Source organism: Protopterus annectens, chromosome 2.part1 (genome assembly GCF_019279795.1).
Source record: "Protopterus annectens isolate FY-2018-M chromosome 2.part1, PAN1.0, whole genome shotgun sequence".
Taxonomy (NCBI): Eukaryota; Metazoa; Chordata; order Ceratodontiformes; family Protopteridae; genus Protopterus; species Protopterus annectens.
The window spans coordinates 617,746,774-617,761,969 of NC_056729.1; positions in this window are offsets into that span (position 1 = coordinate 617,746,774).

Genomic DNA, 15,196 nt, shown 5'->3' on the forward strand with positions numbered 1-15,196 from the left:
ACAAAACTTCAGACTGTAAAGGGGCATCCAGAATTCTAGACTTAACATGCTCAGACAAATTCTGATCCTTAAGCCAGGCATGCCTACGAATAACTGAACCAGTGGCAGCCACCCTAGAAGAAGCCTGTAAAGCATCAAAACCACATTGCAAAGAGTGCTTACCCACCTGTTCAGAAACATGCACTAAATCCTGCAATTCTTTACACTCTATGCCCTCTGCCAAAGCATCCACTTTAGATCTTAGCTGAGAAAGGAGGAAATTTTGATACTTCAACATATGAAACTGGCAGTTCAAAGCTCTCATTGCTAAAGTAGAAGAGGTATACACCTTCTTACCCCATCTAGCCAAAGCTCTAGCTTCCTTATCCAGAGGAACCGGATTCTTAACAACAGAGGCTCTAACACCCTTAGGCACCTGACTAATAGTTTCTGGGTCCGCCCTAGGACTCTTATACAGATATTTATGAGCCTCAGGCACCCTGTAATACCTGTCCGGTTTAACTGGGGCAGGAGGCACAGAATCTGGATTAAGGGAAGCTTCCGAGAAAACGTCTGAAACAACATCCAAAACTGGAGGTATAGCTAAGGGTCTATGCTGTGGTAAAAACAAGAACTCCCTAAGTCTCTTCCGTGAATCAGAGTAATCCTGTCCTTCCCATTGGAAATGCTCCCTCATGGAATGCAGAGTTTCCGAAAATGAAAAATCCTCTGGAGGAGAAGCAGAAGGAGTGGAATCCTCTGCATCAGAATCTGAATAAGGAGGGAAATCTTGAATGTCTTCAGTGGAAGACTCTGAATCATCAGAGGCCTGCTCCAAACTTTCCAACTCTGGCTCCATCCTGGGCCTCTTATCAGGAGGGGGCATAGAACCTCTAATTAAAGTAATCAAATCCTCTGCCATTTTAAGCATGTGCTTTTTAGGCACAGACCCTGAAGAACCAGAACTAACACCAGAGGAAGGCAAAACAGACCTGCCCTTAGAAGGAGCCTTAGAAACAGTAACAGAAGGCCTAACCACCTTAGGCATAGAAGGGAGAATAGTAACCTGAGAGGCCCCTTCAGCCTGACCTGCCTCCTGAGAGGCCACATCTTGTAAAATCAAAGTTTCCCCCTGGGACTCAACAGAAACTTCAGCCGGATCCACCAGTTCAGCTGTAGCTTCTAAAGATCCGGCATCCGTAACGGATGAATCATCCTGCCTAGGCTTTAAAGATTTGTCTTTGCGCTTCTTAGTAGAAGCAGGCGTCGGAACATCCGACGGCATATTATAATTACACCTCTTGCCAAAGACTAACCTAGCACAATCTAACCTCCGTTTTATAGTGCGCTTATTAAACCTAGCACAAAACCAACACCCGACTACGTCGTGCTCCGGCCCCAAACAAGGAATACAAAGCGAGTGGTAATCCCTATGCGGTATCTGTTTCCCACAAGAAATACAATTATTCACTTTTTCTGACATCCGGTAAGTAACTGAGGCAAGAAAAACAAAAATATTCTAGCGGGTACTTAGCCCAACTTGGTATCGGTCTGAAACTCCAGCGAAAAATTTCAGAACGCGAGCGGCACTTGCAACGCTGCTTCTGCATCGGACCATGCGGCAAAAAAGACTGAGGATATGACGTCGGTCATGCGCCTTTATACCCTGACACTCTGATGTCAGATCTAGGCGCCATGACCGACGTCAGCCTAATACTTTGGTATTCGGGCCGACCGAGGACAGCGGACTACCCATAAGTAAGGACTGCAGCAATGTGAGATGAAGAACATCTTGGACACAAAAGTGACTTTCAAACCAAGAACATAATCTGAATGCTCAATTCCCAACCCAGAAATGCTAGACACAAAGCCTGAGGCCACTGATCAGTGTAACCAAACTACAACAGCTTGAGATTTGTAGTAGGTTCCTTAAGATTTAAAGTTTATGTGGAAAATGGAGAGGCAAAGGTAGCTTGGGAAAATTTTATAAACTGAATGGTCCAAGAGAAGAAAAAAAAACGAGACACATTTATAGGATGGACACTAGTCTTAAACTTATTTGAAATCTAGGAAGAAAATAGTCTTATCTAATACATCCACCAGTCACACTGCTACCAGCGATTTTAATTTACAGTACAGGTAGTCCCCGGATTAAGGACGAGATCAGTTTTTTAGTCTGTCCTTACGTAAATTTGTATGGAAGTTAAAACATGTACATACGGTTCTTATTAAATGTCACTTACTAAACTGAGGCAAACATTTGACTATTTACTTTTCTTTGCATATAAAGCACTACAACACTTCCAAACTGTATACTGTAGCTATGCTTCCTTACTTCCCATCAACAAAGCTGGTTTAAGACATCTTGTTATTAAATGCAGTGTTTAGGAGGACTTGCACACTATACCTCTCAACTGTATACATTTTCACAGAATGGTCCATTTTTCATAAAACTGTGGTTGTTTAGCAAAAGTAGTGGCAAATCATTAAAGACTGAAATTAGAAAATAACAGACATTCGAGTTTCAGAATTCACATCCTTCAGAAAATTCATGCCATTGTAAAACCTGTTATGCTATCAATTTTCTAAGTTTAAGAGCAATATTTAAATGGTCCCTATTTTGGGCACTTGTCCCATTTATTTATGGCTTTGTCCAAATGTCTTGCTCCAAGAGGTTTAGAGCTATGGCACACTGTCTTAACCCTGCTTTACCTATTCCATAACTAACCCCCACCCCTTATGCAGCCACCCACCCCTCAACTGCTGCCAGGGGATCGCTCCTGCACTCTTCACTCTCTCATAAAGCACAGTCTCATCCTCATTCATACCTGTATTCACTCACATAAAATCACTCTTACTCTCTCTCACTAGGGTTGCCACCCATCTTTTTTTTTTCCGGACTATGCAGAAATCAAATTGATTCTCCAGTAGTCCAGAAAACACTGTACAAACTCCAGTATTCTGTTTCAAAAAAGGAAACGCTATCGGAGTTTGATCAAAAAAGGAAACGCTATCGGAGTTTGATCAAAAAAGGAAACTCTATCGGAGTTTGATCAAAAACTATATCGAGTTTGATCAAAAAGGAAACGCTATCGGAGTTTGATCAAAAAAGGAAACGCTATCGGAGTTTGATCAAAAAAGGAAACGCTATCGGAGTTTGATCAAAAAAGGAAACGCTATCGGAGTTTGATCAAAAAAGGAAACGCTATCTGAGTTTGATCATCTGATTTACTACGCATTTTTTTTTTTTTTTTTTATTTATTATTATTTATTTACAGAAAAGCACAGTAAATCACCTGAAAGCAGGCAACAGGAACAGAGAGTGCATACCCAGTCAGCTAATGTCATAGTTATGCCCCAAAACAGGCAGAATGTAAATGGGAGAGGGGGCAGGATTGGGCGGGGTTACGGGTGATGTGAGGTGTGTGGCCTTAGTCCAGTTTTAGCCACAACAAAAGGTGGCAACCATCTCTCTCACACACAGTCACTTCCTCATTCATACCTGCATTCACTCTCACATCGCTCTCACACATACAGATTTGGGCAACTAACGATTTTAATTTTTTTCATGTTATTTCCGACATTGCGTTAGCCCATTTGCATCTGTGGGTTGTCCAGATGTCCGTAACCCAGGGAGTGCCTGAAATGCAATTACAGCACTGCATAAAAACTTCCTGACTGATGTAGTACACATGAACTAGAATTGAAAGACTATGAATTACTACTGGTTGCTAAGCCGATTCAGCTGGATTGCACTGAACCTTAAAATGCAAGTGGAAGACTGATTAAATCTTGTTATCAACGTCAAAGGATACATATAATGGAGTGCCACAAGGATCTATTTTGAGGCCATACCTAATCAGTTCATTATCTCAGACAGAAGGAAGAATTCCAGACATCTATTGCTTGTATGCAGGTGATCTAAAATTAGACAGATATGTTAGAAGTAAAGACAAGAGAAATTTTAATATTTAGAATTGTTAAGTACATAATCTATGGAATCTTCACATTTACATTAGGATTATACCAGAGTAGTAAAGAAATTTAAAAAAAATTATGTTCATGGACCTTTGTACACGAGTGGATGAAAAACACTGGACGTCACTTGAAAATGTTAAATATGCACTAACCCTACAGGTTTGGAAAAAAAAGAAATACACAGCATATTAAATTACAAACCTGGCAGAGGAACAGAATATCATAGTAGGTAACTGAACAAAATACCTATAGATATAAATTATGAAAGTTTTAGAAGAGTCATTGAACTATATGTGGAAGCAGGTTACAAGAAATGACACCAAGGGTCCTGAATGACCCTAGCCCTGAGCAGCATCTTACCATCACCCAGAATGATACCACAGTACAAGCAGAAAATGATTGATTTCAACAATTGGCTAAGTTTCTGGTGTCAGTCTAAGGGCGTCTGCCTGGGATGACATGACAGACGGACCTCGATGCTTTGCCAGAGATGGCCTGCATCTGTCACCCCTGGGCTTCCAGATACTGGCCAAGGCTCTTGCCACCCCCTATAGTGCCTTTTTCAGGCGGTGTTCCAAAGACCAAATAACCACCGTAACAGCTACTAACAAATGCAATCAGAGGGTCACTATTGCTCAACGCTAGAAGTCTAAATCTCAAAATGCACTCGCTCAAGACACTCCTTAAAATGGAGAACAGACATTTGTGCTGTAACAGAGACCTGGTACAAGGCAGCAGAAAGCACCCCTGCACTACCAGGCTACAACTCATTCCACACCTTTCGGCCCCAGAATTTGGACCGAAGCTCCAAAGGTGGTGTTTTTTCCATATTCATAAAGGATGCGCACACCTCCAGACTGGTAGCCAAATATAATGCATCAGAGATACTTCAGGTGCAGCCAACACTGGTAAGACAGCGATTTAGGTTGTAGCCTGCTATAGGTCCCCAACCATGTCCCAAGACTCAACTCCATGTTCCTAAGCACCCTGGAGAATATTGGGGTCCAATCTAACACACTCTTACTAGGCGACTTCAACTACTCCTCCATTAACTGGGTAAACTACTTATGTACCAATACAATTGCCCAACATTTCCTGGAGTTCATTAATTCCAATGCCCTGGACCAGCTTCTTACCCCCACTAGAGATAGAGTCATCCTTGACCTGGTCATTGCTAACATGGGCGACCATTGCTCTACACCAACAGTCAGCTCCTCTCTGGTTAGATCAGACCACAAACTAATCACCTTGGAAATCCACATCCCTCCCACCCCAGCAAAGGTAACCACCATGAAAAACTTCTCCAAACCTAACTTTGGGCTCCTAAAAACAGAGGTGGCTAACTTCACGGCACCCATGCAAATGGAGAATAGTTGTGGGACCACAGAATCCTACACCAATGCACTGTATGAGCACATACACAAATGCATGGATCTCACCATACCCAATAGAACTAAGACACTCTCTCCTCCAAAAAAAAGGAAGCCAATCTGGTGGTCCCCTGCCATAAACTCTACAACAGGAGGAGGAAGCTGAGGCGGAATAAGGTGAAGTCCTAAGACCAAACTCCCTTATCAGCCTCAACAAAAAGTTGAGATCCCCCACCAAATTCTCTAAAGCTAGCTATGAAAACAGAATTGCAGCAGATATTAAAGACAACCACAAGCCCTTCTATAGTTATGTAAAGAATCTCCATGGCAATACCCAGATTTGCTCTGAGCTACTGCACAATGGTACCTCCTATACCAAGCCAACAGATATTGCCAGTATACTGGCCAACAGATTCAGTGCCAACTTTACCCCCCCACCCAATGGACAAATCAATACCAGAAGATTGCCAGGCACCCAGTACTACTGCTGCACAGGTTAAAACAGCACTGTCCAAGTCCAAGAATACTGCTTCTATGGGACCTGACAATATCCCTGGTTGTGTTCTACATGAACTACAGAGTGAACTGGCACCTCACCCATGTGCCCTGTTCAATCACAACCTCACCTTAGGCTTTGTCACTACCGAACAGCGCACTGCTACAGTCATCCCTCTCCACAAAGGAGGAGCGACTACAGACCCTGGGAATATTCTTGAATATGTTTGTGTACATATGGACTCAAGAGAAATCTTGATAAGTGGATGGGAAATAGAAAATTCACCGCTGAGATCATTCCAGTGGCTCTACTTGACAGGCACTGGGAACTAAGGTCAGGTGGCACGATGCCAGGGTAATCCTATGGGCTAGGCTTGTAAAGGCTCCAGGACCATTAGCCTAGTACACACCTATGAACCTATCAGTGTTTATTTTAATTGTAAAATAAGAGCAATTGTGATTTTAAAATGGCTAAAGAAATTATGAGAAGTGGAACGTTAAGTGTATGGGAGAATAACTACTGGACCTATAAAAGGAATGAAATTATGACAAAATAGCAGATAGTTTAAAAGTTATAAAAAAGGAATCAAGTATGCTGGATTTACAGATCTTGTATTTTAACCCATATTGCCACATGAAAAGGAGGAATATATAAGAATAGGAAAAGAAATAAATACAATTAATGAAAATTAAGATTTAGAAGAGAAAAAACAAATTATGAAAAACAGAACTATGAGGGAGTTTTGACAGAACTGGACTGTTTGGTGGCTTACTTTTAAAGAATATAAAAAAAGTATTTTTAGAATGTGCAAGGAAGAAAAGAAAAACAAAACATTAAGTCAAGAAACATTTAGAGACTTGGAGAAGAAAAATTCCTTTTATTAAAAGGAAAAATGAATCAAATTAAAACTAATAACTTGTTGTACAAGCAAACATATTGTTTACAAGGAAAGAAGAGGTAGCACCATATGAGTACAATAATAAAAGGAGAAAAATAAGAATTAAAAAATAAATGTAAGCAAATAAGACAGCAAGAAGGAATATACAAAATGAATATGTATTGGAATTATTTGTCGAGAGAGACAAAAACATTTATAAAGGTGAAAATTTAAGTATTTAGAACAAAAAATAACCATAAACAATTGAATGCAATTCTAAGAGACATTAACATGAATTCTGCAACAGGACTGGATGGAATTGAATAGGGTATGTATAAAGAAATGAGAGAGTGGCAAAACAAATTTTATAGAAGTTATGAATGAATGGTTAGAAACTGGAATTAGAGAAATATGTACAGGAGTTATAAAATGTATATTTAAAAAAGAGAGTTAAAAAATTGAAAACCTATAACATTGAATAATACAGATTATATTTTTTTGAGAATAGCAGCAAAAAGGTTACAGAAAAAATGGGATAGAATATATGACCATGTGTTTGGAAGAAAAGAAAGTCAAGTTATAATGGATAATAAGAGAAATAATTGATATAATAAAAATGTAGAAGTGAAGGTTATGATAGGGGATCCAAGTAAATCTTATGATAATATTCAATATAAATGATGGGGAATTTTGCAGGCATATAATGTAAGCAAAAAAATATATTACAAGTAATAAAATCTGTTTATGAAAGAAACTGCATTAAACTAAATGTAAATGGCTGGATTGGGTAAGAAATAAAAACAGAATGTGGAACAAAGCAGGGCTGCCCAGCTAGTTGTGTATTTTTCATTAATTATGAATGTAATAGTGAAGGAAATTAAAATGTCAAGTAGTGGTGGATACAAAATGAAGTACAATTATCAATAATGTACAATTATGCATATAATATTGTATTAATTGTTAAAAATAAAGTACAGATGGAAAAATAAATGAAAAATTAAGTATAGACTAAAAAAGTGGTTTAAGTATAAATAAGGCGAACAGTAAAGGGTTTGGTTTTGAAGGTATGATAGGAGGGGTTGAGTTCAATTAAAATATAGATATATTCGAAATAACATTTGGAAGGAATGAATACAGACAATAGGATAATGTACTCAATTTTCCTATTACATAGTGTTCATGTTACCAACATCTATAGGATTCATATTAAGTATGAAAAGGAATGGATGATTATATTCTCTTTTATATGAGGCTCTAGACTGAATCCAGTCAAGAGGGATTCTGTATATGAAAGAAGAGCAGGGAAGTTTGGGTTTAATAAGCCCAATAACACATGCAGCATCTTTAATTATGGTGGTGCTGCAGTAGCGTTGTCACCTCACAGTAAGACGACGTCTTGTTGGATTCTCAGCTAGGGCGTCTTGTGTGGAGACGTGTGTGAATGGGAGTACCTTCGTTGAAGCTTGTGAGTCAGGGCCGGCAACTCGGCACGTAAAAATCTATTGCCAATCATTAGCGGACCAGAGCTCCGCAGTGGCGACCCCTAACTGGGAAAAGCCGAAAGACACAACATCATGAAGGAAAATAAAAGCATGATAGAAATAACACTATTATAAATACAAAGAACTGTGGGAAGGAATGGAAGTTAAAACTTGAAGTAAAAGCATTGTGAATGAAGAAATGAGAGAGTACTAAAACAAATTTGTGTTATGGAAAATAAAAAATATGCCAGAAAAATAGAAAGGAATGGTACGCAAGTACTATGAAAGCATTTTATTGTATTGGTTCATGGAAAGATTTTGAAATTGATAGGAAAAAAGAATGAGATACAACAACTATAAAAATATTAAAGAATGTAATGAATTTTTATGGAGATTGCCGGTTAAGGCAAATATGCCATATAAAAAAGTAAGAGAATATATAATAAATATGAAGATTGAGACCTCTGAGAATGTGTTTTTGAAATGTGAGTTAATTTGTGGAAAGAAATATGTAAAGATAATAGGGTGAAAAGTTTGTTAAAATGTGAGCAAATAAATATGGACATAATAGTAGTTTGTTATTATGGTATACATAAACAGGAAGAAGTGAAGAAAATGGACAGAGTAATATTTTATATTTATGGACTATAGGGAATGAGAGACCAAATGAAATTAAATACAATGGAAAATGAACCTTAAATATTTTGGAAAAAATAAAGTTTAGGTTGTGGATAAAGAGAGTGGGGAATGCTTAAATTGAAGTGTACAGTGTATACATATTTGTAAACAGATGTAAATATGTACATAATATGCAATGGATTATGCCTGCCTCAGACCGCAGTCTTTCAGAATGCTCATCTACTTTGTTCCTTAAGTACAGTGTGATTTTTTGTTCAGATTTCATGTCTGCAGTAACTAGTGTGGTTCTGTAAGGGGACTATGACTTGTAGAGCTGTTGTAGCATCTTGGACTTAATGCCACAAAGTTTCCAGGAATCAATTACATGTTCCCCATATTGCTAGTCTTGAAACAAACTACATATAGGTATATTTGTGTATGCAACATTACATACACAATCATTTAAGCATTTTTTTGTGCATAAAGTTTACTTGAACTGTTGTGCACAGAATTTTTTATTTATTTATTTTTTTTACCAGTCTTAAAGTCCATTTGATATTACAGCATGAACATGCTTAACTGCTTTTGGTGAAAAAAATTCTTGAAGACAAGTGGAGGAGTTCCTTTGGTTATTAGTCCTTCAGTACCTTGGCTGAGGACCTTTTTGCACTTTGTTAATACCTAGGGTTGCCCAATGCAGTCAAATCAAGTGCACAGGTGTAGTTATATGGTAATTAATGGTGTCATCAGGCTTCCTCGTACTGCACAGCTGCAGTCTGCTGGTTTAACTGGTTTCTGCGGTAGTAAGATATCGGCCCTAAGTTACTGTAAGCTCCCTCTTTATCCACCTTCTATCGAACATGGTTAATTGTTCCAAGTCTGTTCTACAAATATTAGATTTCACAGATCACAGATTTATTGTTTGGCAGTATGGTGAATAAAAGGTTAAGAACAGCTCAAAGTTCTAGGTTTCAATCCTGAACTTATTACTTTTCCACGTGGAGTTTTCATGTACTTCTCATGGTTAATTAGCTATTCCCAAAACTATCCATGTGCAATACATTACCTTTTACCACTTTGGCTTGAAATCATGGCAAAAAAAAAAAAAAAACGTGTCTGAGGACCAATTTGCTTGCCTGGTTAATAAAGTAAGGCTGTAATTTGTTTTTATTTTTAAACATCCCGTACTCTATCTAAATAGTGTCACAAACTCCTTAGGGTTACTATCAACATTGGCACATCTTTCTGTTGCCTGTACGTCATGTGCGTCTACAAGATCGACATAACTACGTTATCTGGTGTCGCTTTTCTTGTTCGGTTCATCTCAACAATTCTCTCTGCTCATCCTGGGTCAGCATGATTTTCTTGCTCCTCACTATAATTATCCAGGTCTGTCAAGTCAGCATTACTACCTTAATTCATTTCTGATTCCTTCTAAACAGCCAGCCAAGTGTATGCATCATATTCCAGTAAATTGATTCCTCTTACCCAATTCTAGGAGTTTCTGCTCATTAATTCTTATTCACCCCCCCCCCCCAAGCTATACCAAGCATTACATTTTCTGCATCTCTTCTCATTCCTTACATTTAGATTTCACCTTCTATAGAAAGCTCATTTAACAGCTAGCTGCCCTCTTTACCCTCTGCGCATCACTAACAGAGACAGACAGACAGAGACAGACAGACAGACAGACAGAGACAGACAGACAGACAGAGACAGACAGACAGACAGACAGAGACAGACAGACAGACAGACAGAGACAGACAGACAGAGACAGACAGACAGAGACAGACAGACAGAGACAGACAGACAGACAGAGACAGACAGAGACAGACAGACAGAGACAGACAGACAGAGACAGACAGAGACAGACAGAGACAGACACAGACAGACACAGACAGACACAGACAGACACAGACAGACACAGACAGACACAGACAGACACAGACAGACAGACACAGACAGACACAGACAGACAGACACAGACAGACACAGACAGACACAGACAGACAGACACAGACAGACACAGACAGACACAGACAGACACAGACAGACAATCTAGCTCAGAATAGAGAGAAAAACTGCAACTACAGACATGGCCATTCTCAACATAAAGACTGCAATTCCAACAATTATAGTCCTTGGAATAGCAATGAGTACCTGTTTTGACAGTATTTCACTCTGTGTGCTCCCTGCACTTTTACACCCCTTACTATGTATAACTTCTTCAAAAGTCTGTCACACTTAGTATTTTTTCTTGCATCTCTCATAACTATTTACAGCATAATATGCAACTTCTGTGTGGTACCAAAGCACGCCACTAGGATGGTACATGTTTTGCTATCTAAAGCAAACTACAGGGCTTACAATGCATTTCATTTTCCCCGCCTGCTCAGCCCTATGTGATCCTGTTCACTCAAACCAGGATCACATGCCAACAGAATTTGCTTAAGGTCTATTTAATTTTGTTAAATAAGGGTCAATAGTAGTAGTCTTAAATATCACCTCAGGTCTTCCCTGTAAGACAAGCTACTAGCCTAGCAGGACTAACCTGGTCAACAAAAGGACCAAATAAAATAAATGTCCCATTTCCAGTGGTGTATTGGGAGCGCTGTCTAACAGATTTGCTACAACTAATACTGAGAAACTGAGTCAGAGGGAATGAAACCAGGACAAGAACGTTTGTTGGCCTTAATCCCCATTTTAAGCTGTCATTGTACAACTATGATAAAACACTTGCTTTCTGAAAACGCTGAAGAAATAAGGGGGAAAAATTAAACACTGCAAGAATAATGTGAAATGATTGAAAAAAAAAAAAAGTTTCTAAGTAGAATGGAAAAGACAGAAAGCAGCTACCCTCTCAACTTGGTAGAAGCTACAACCTATAGTTTCAGCATATCCCAAGTCCTGGAACTCTGTGTGAAAAAGGTGTGTTTAACTAAGTAAACTTATAAAAATTTAAAAAATACATCAACTCCAAACCTGGTGAGAAAAAGAATAGGATGAAAAAAAGAAAAAGATACAAGCATTAAGCAAGAATGCTTACTAAATCTGTGAGAGTATGTTTGAGCATACACCTTCAAGTTTATGGGATATGAACAGCAGCACAGCAAAAGATAGGAAGATTTCAGTTTGAAGAACAAGGTTTGGTCCTACTAGCATTCTTTGATCACTCCCAAACCCCATTTCCTCAAAGTACAAGCATATAAAAGAAAATCTGTTCTATTTTGTTTGAGGGGCTCAGAAAGGTGCCAAAGAGAGCAACAAAAAGTACAGTTGTGTACCTACCATAAATGTAGATGTAAGAGTGTATTCACTGTTGCAGTCATTACACTTGGGTTATCCTGCTGGCAGGCTACCCGCAGTCGGCCTGAATTCCAAAGTCTTGGTCCGGCGTCGGTTGCTGTCGCCTCTTCCCGGACGTCAGTGCGCCAGGGATACAAGATGCAGCAGATGCCATTTTCTTCAGTTTTTCTTGCCACAGATGTCAGGTGCCCCCAAAAAGGATAGGCTAAAAAAACATTGCTACTAAAAGCATGCACTAAAATAAACAATACCTTCATCTACAAGCAAATACACCACATAGGTTGTATAGGATAGAGAAGTGCAGTTAAGTCCCAGCAAAGAAAGGGGGATGGTGGGTGGGTAACCTGGACTGCAACAGTGAATACACTAACATCTACATTTACGGTAGGTACACAACTGTACTATGTTCATTGTGTTTCACTGTTGCAGTCATTACACTTTGTTTGAATACAAAGCGGAGGTTGGGCGGCTGGGTCTAAATAGAATTATAAATAGAATAGAATAGGAGTGGCTATAAGGCCCTGCAAGACTGCAGTGGCAAAGCCTGCTCTGGATTTAGAGTAAAGAGGCAAGTGGTAGTGCTTAGTTAAAAAGGTGTGCACTGAAGTCCAAGTTGCAGCCTCCAAAATATCCTTGGTTGGTACTCCTCTGAGGAAGGCTGCTGCCCTGGTAGAATGTGGTCTAATGCCCTTAGGCACTGATTTACCATGTTGTGAATAGCAGAATTGATAGACCACGATGCTTTGCCAGAGATGGTCTGCACCTGTCGCCCCTGGGATTCAGGTTACTGGCTAAGGCTCTTGCCACCCCTATAGTGCCTTTTTTAGGCAAACTTCAAAGGACAAAACCACCACCGTAACAGGTACAAGCATGCAAAATCTGAAGGTAATGCTACTCAATGCTAGAAGTCTAAACCTCAAAATGCACTCTCTCGAGGCACTCCTAAAAATGGAGAACATCGATATCTGTGCAGTAACTGAGACCTGGTTCAAGGCTCCAGAGAGCACCCCTGCAATACCAGGCTACAACTCTTACCACACTTTTTGGCCACCAAACCAGGACCGAAACACTAAAGGTGGAGGACTGTCAATATTCACCAAGGATATTCACACCACCAGGCTAGTTGGCCAACACAATGTGTCTGAAATTCTCCAAGTGCAACTAACACTAGGTAAGACAGCAATCCAAATTGTAGCTTGCTACAGATCCCCCACCATACCCCAAGATTCTCACTACACCTTTTTAAACATACTGAAAAATATTACGATAGAACCAAACACCCTAACACTGGGTGATTTTAACAACCCTGCCATTAACTGGGAAAACTACTCATGTCCCAACACCTTTGCACAACAGTTCTTGGAATTCATAAATTCCAACGCCCTGGATCAACTAATCCATAGTCCCACCAGGGGCTCCAATATCCTAGACCTGGTCATTACCAACATGGCAAATCAATGCTCCATACCTATGGTCACCCCCTCGTTAGTCAGGTCTGACCATAAGCTAATCACCCTTAACATCCACATCCCACCCCCACCCCCCAGTAAAGAAACCACCATAAAAAACTTCACCAACTTCATGCTACTCAAGTCAGAAGTGACAAATTTCATGACACCCATGCAGACGGGAACTGAAAGTTCAACTGCTGAATCCTACACTAAGGCACTGTACGAGCACATCCACTCATGCATGAATCGTGCCATCCCAAATAGAACCAAAATGCTCTCATCCAAAAAAGGGAAGCCAATCTGGTGGTCCCCTGCCATAAACAAACTTTACAACAAAAGGAAGAAACTTTTGCAGAAAAGAGGAAAATCCCAGGATGCAAAAAACTCCCTTACTAGCCTCAGTAAGAAACTGAGATGCCTCATAAAATCCTCAAAGGTAGTTATGAAAATAAAATTGCCAAAGATTCCAAAGACAACCACAAAGCATTCTATAACTATGTCAAGAATCTAAATGGCAATGCTCAGATCTGCTCTGAGCTAAAATAGAATGGGAATAAATATACGGATCCAAAGGATATTGCCAATATCCTGGCAGATCGATTCAGTGCCACCTTCACCCCCCTCTCACCCCCTAAATGGCCCATCTCAATACCGGAAGATTGCCAAATTCCAGTAATAACGGCCACACAGGTACAAAACGCACTCTCTAAAGCCAAGAATACAGCATCCATGGGACCAGATGACATCCCGGGCTGTGTACTACATGAACTACAATATGAACTGGCACCTCACCTAAGTGTCATGTTTAATCATAGCCTCACCTCAGGTTTCGTGCCCACTGAGTGGCGCAGAGCTACAGTTATCCCAATCCACAAGGGGGGATCCACCTTGGATCCTGAAAACTACCGTCCCATCAGTCTGACAAGCCTTATCTGCAAGGCCATGGAGCGTATTATCATGGAACTTATAAACAAAGACATTGGCAACCTTCAAACATTGGACCCCACCCAGTTTGGGTTTGTGAAGGGCCGATCTTTTCTCCTGAACCTGATTGACTTCTTTGAATCAGTCTCTAGAGCCATGGACAAGGGTAAGGTGGTCCACACAGCCTATCTAGACCTTGCCAAGGCCTTTGACACCATCCCCCACTCTGGAATCATAGATAAACTTACTAAGTTGGGTATTAATCCCTATGTCACCCAATGGGTTGCTAAATGGCTTACTGATAGAACCCACACTGTACACTGTAAAAGTAGCCGACTCCAAATCCAGCTCCAGACAAGTGACAAGTGGAGTACCTCAGGGTTCAGTCCTGGGGCAGCTCTTGTTTGGCATCTACTTCTCTGAAGTACAGGTCAACACTAAGGGACTCTGGCTAACAAAGTTTGCAGATGACTGCAAACTGGGAGCCATTATTGAATCCCCAAATGATGTGGATACTCTACAAAAGGGCCTTACAGAAACAGATGCTTGGTGCCAGAGCCATGGGCTCAAGCTCAATGCCAAGAAATGTATTGTTATCCCTTTGGGAAAAAAACATGTATCCATGAATTACCATATAGGTGGCAGTACACTAAACACAGAAAGTGTGATAAGAGACTTAGAGACACAGGTGGACAGTGGTCTCAACCTATCTAGGG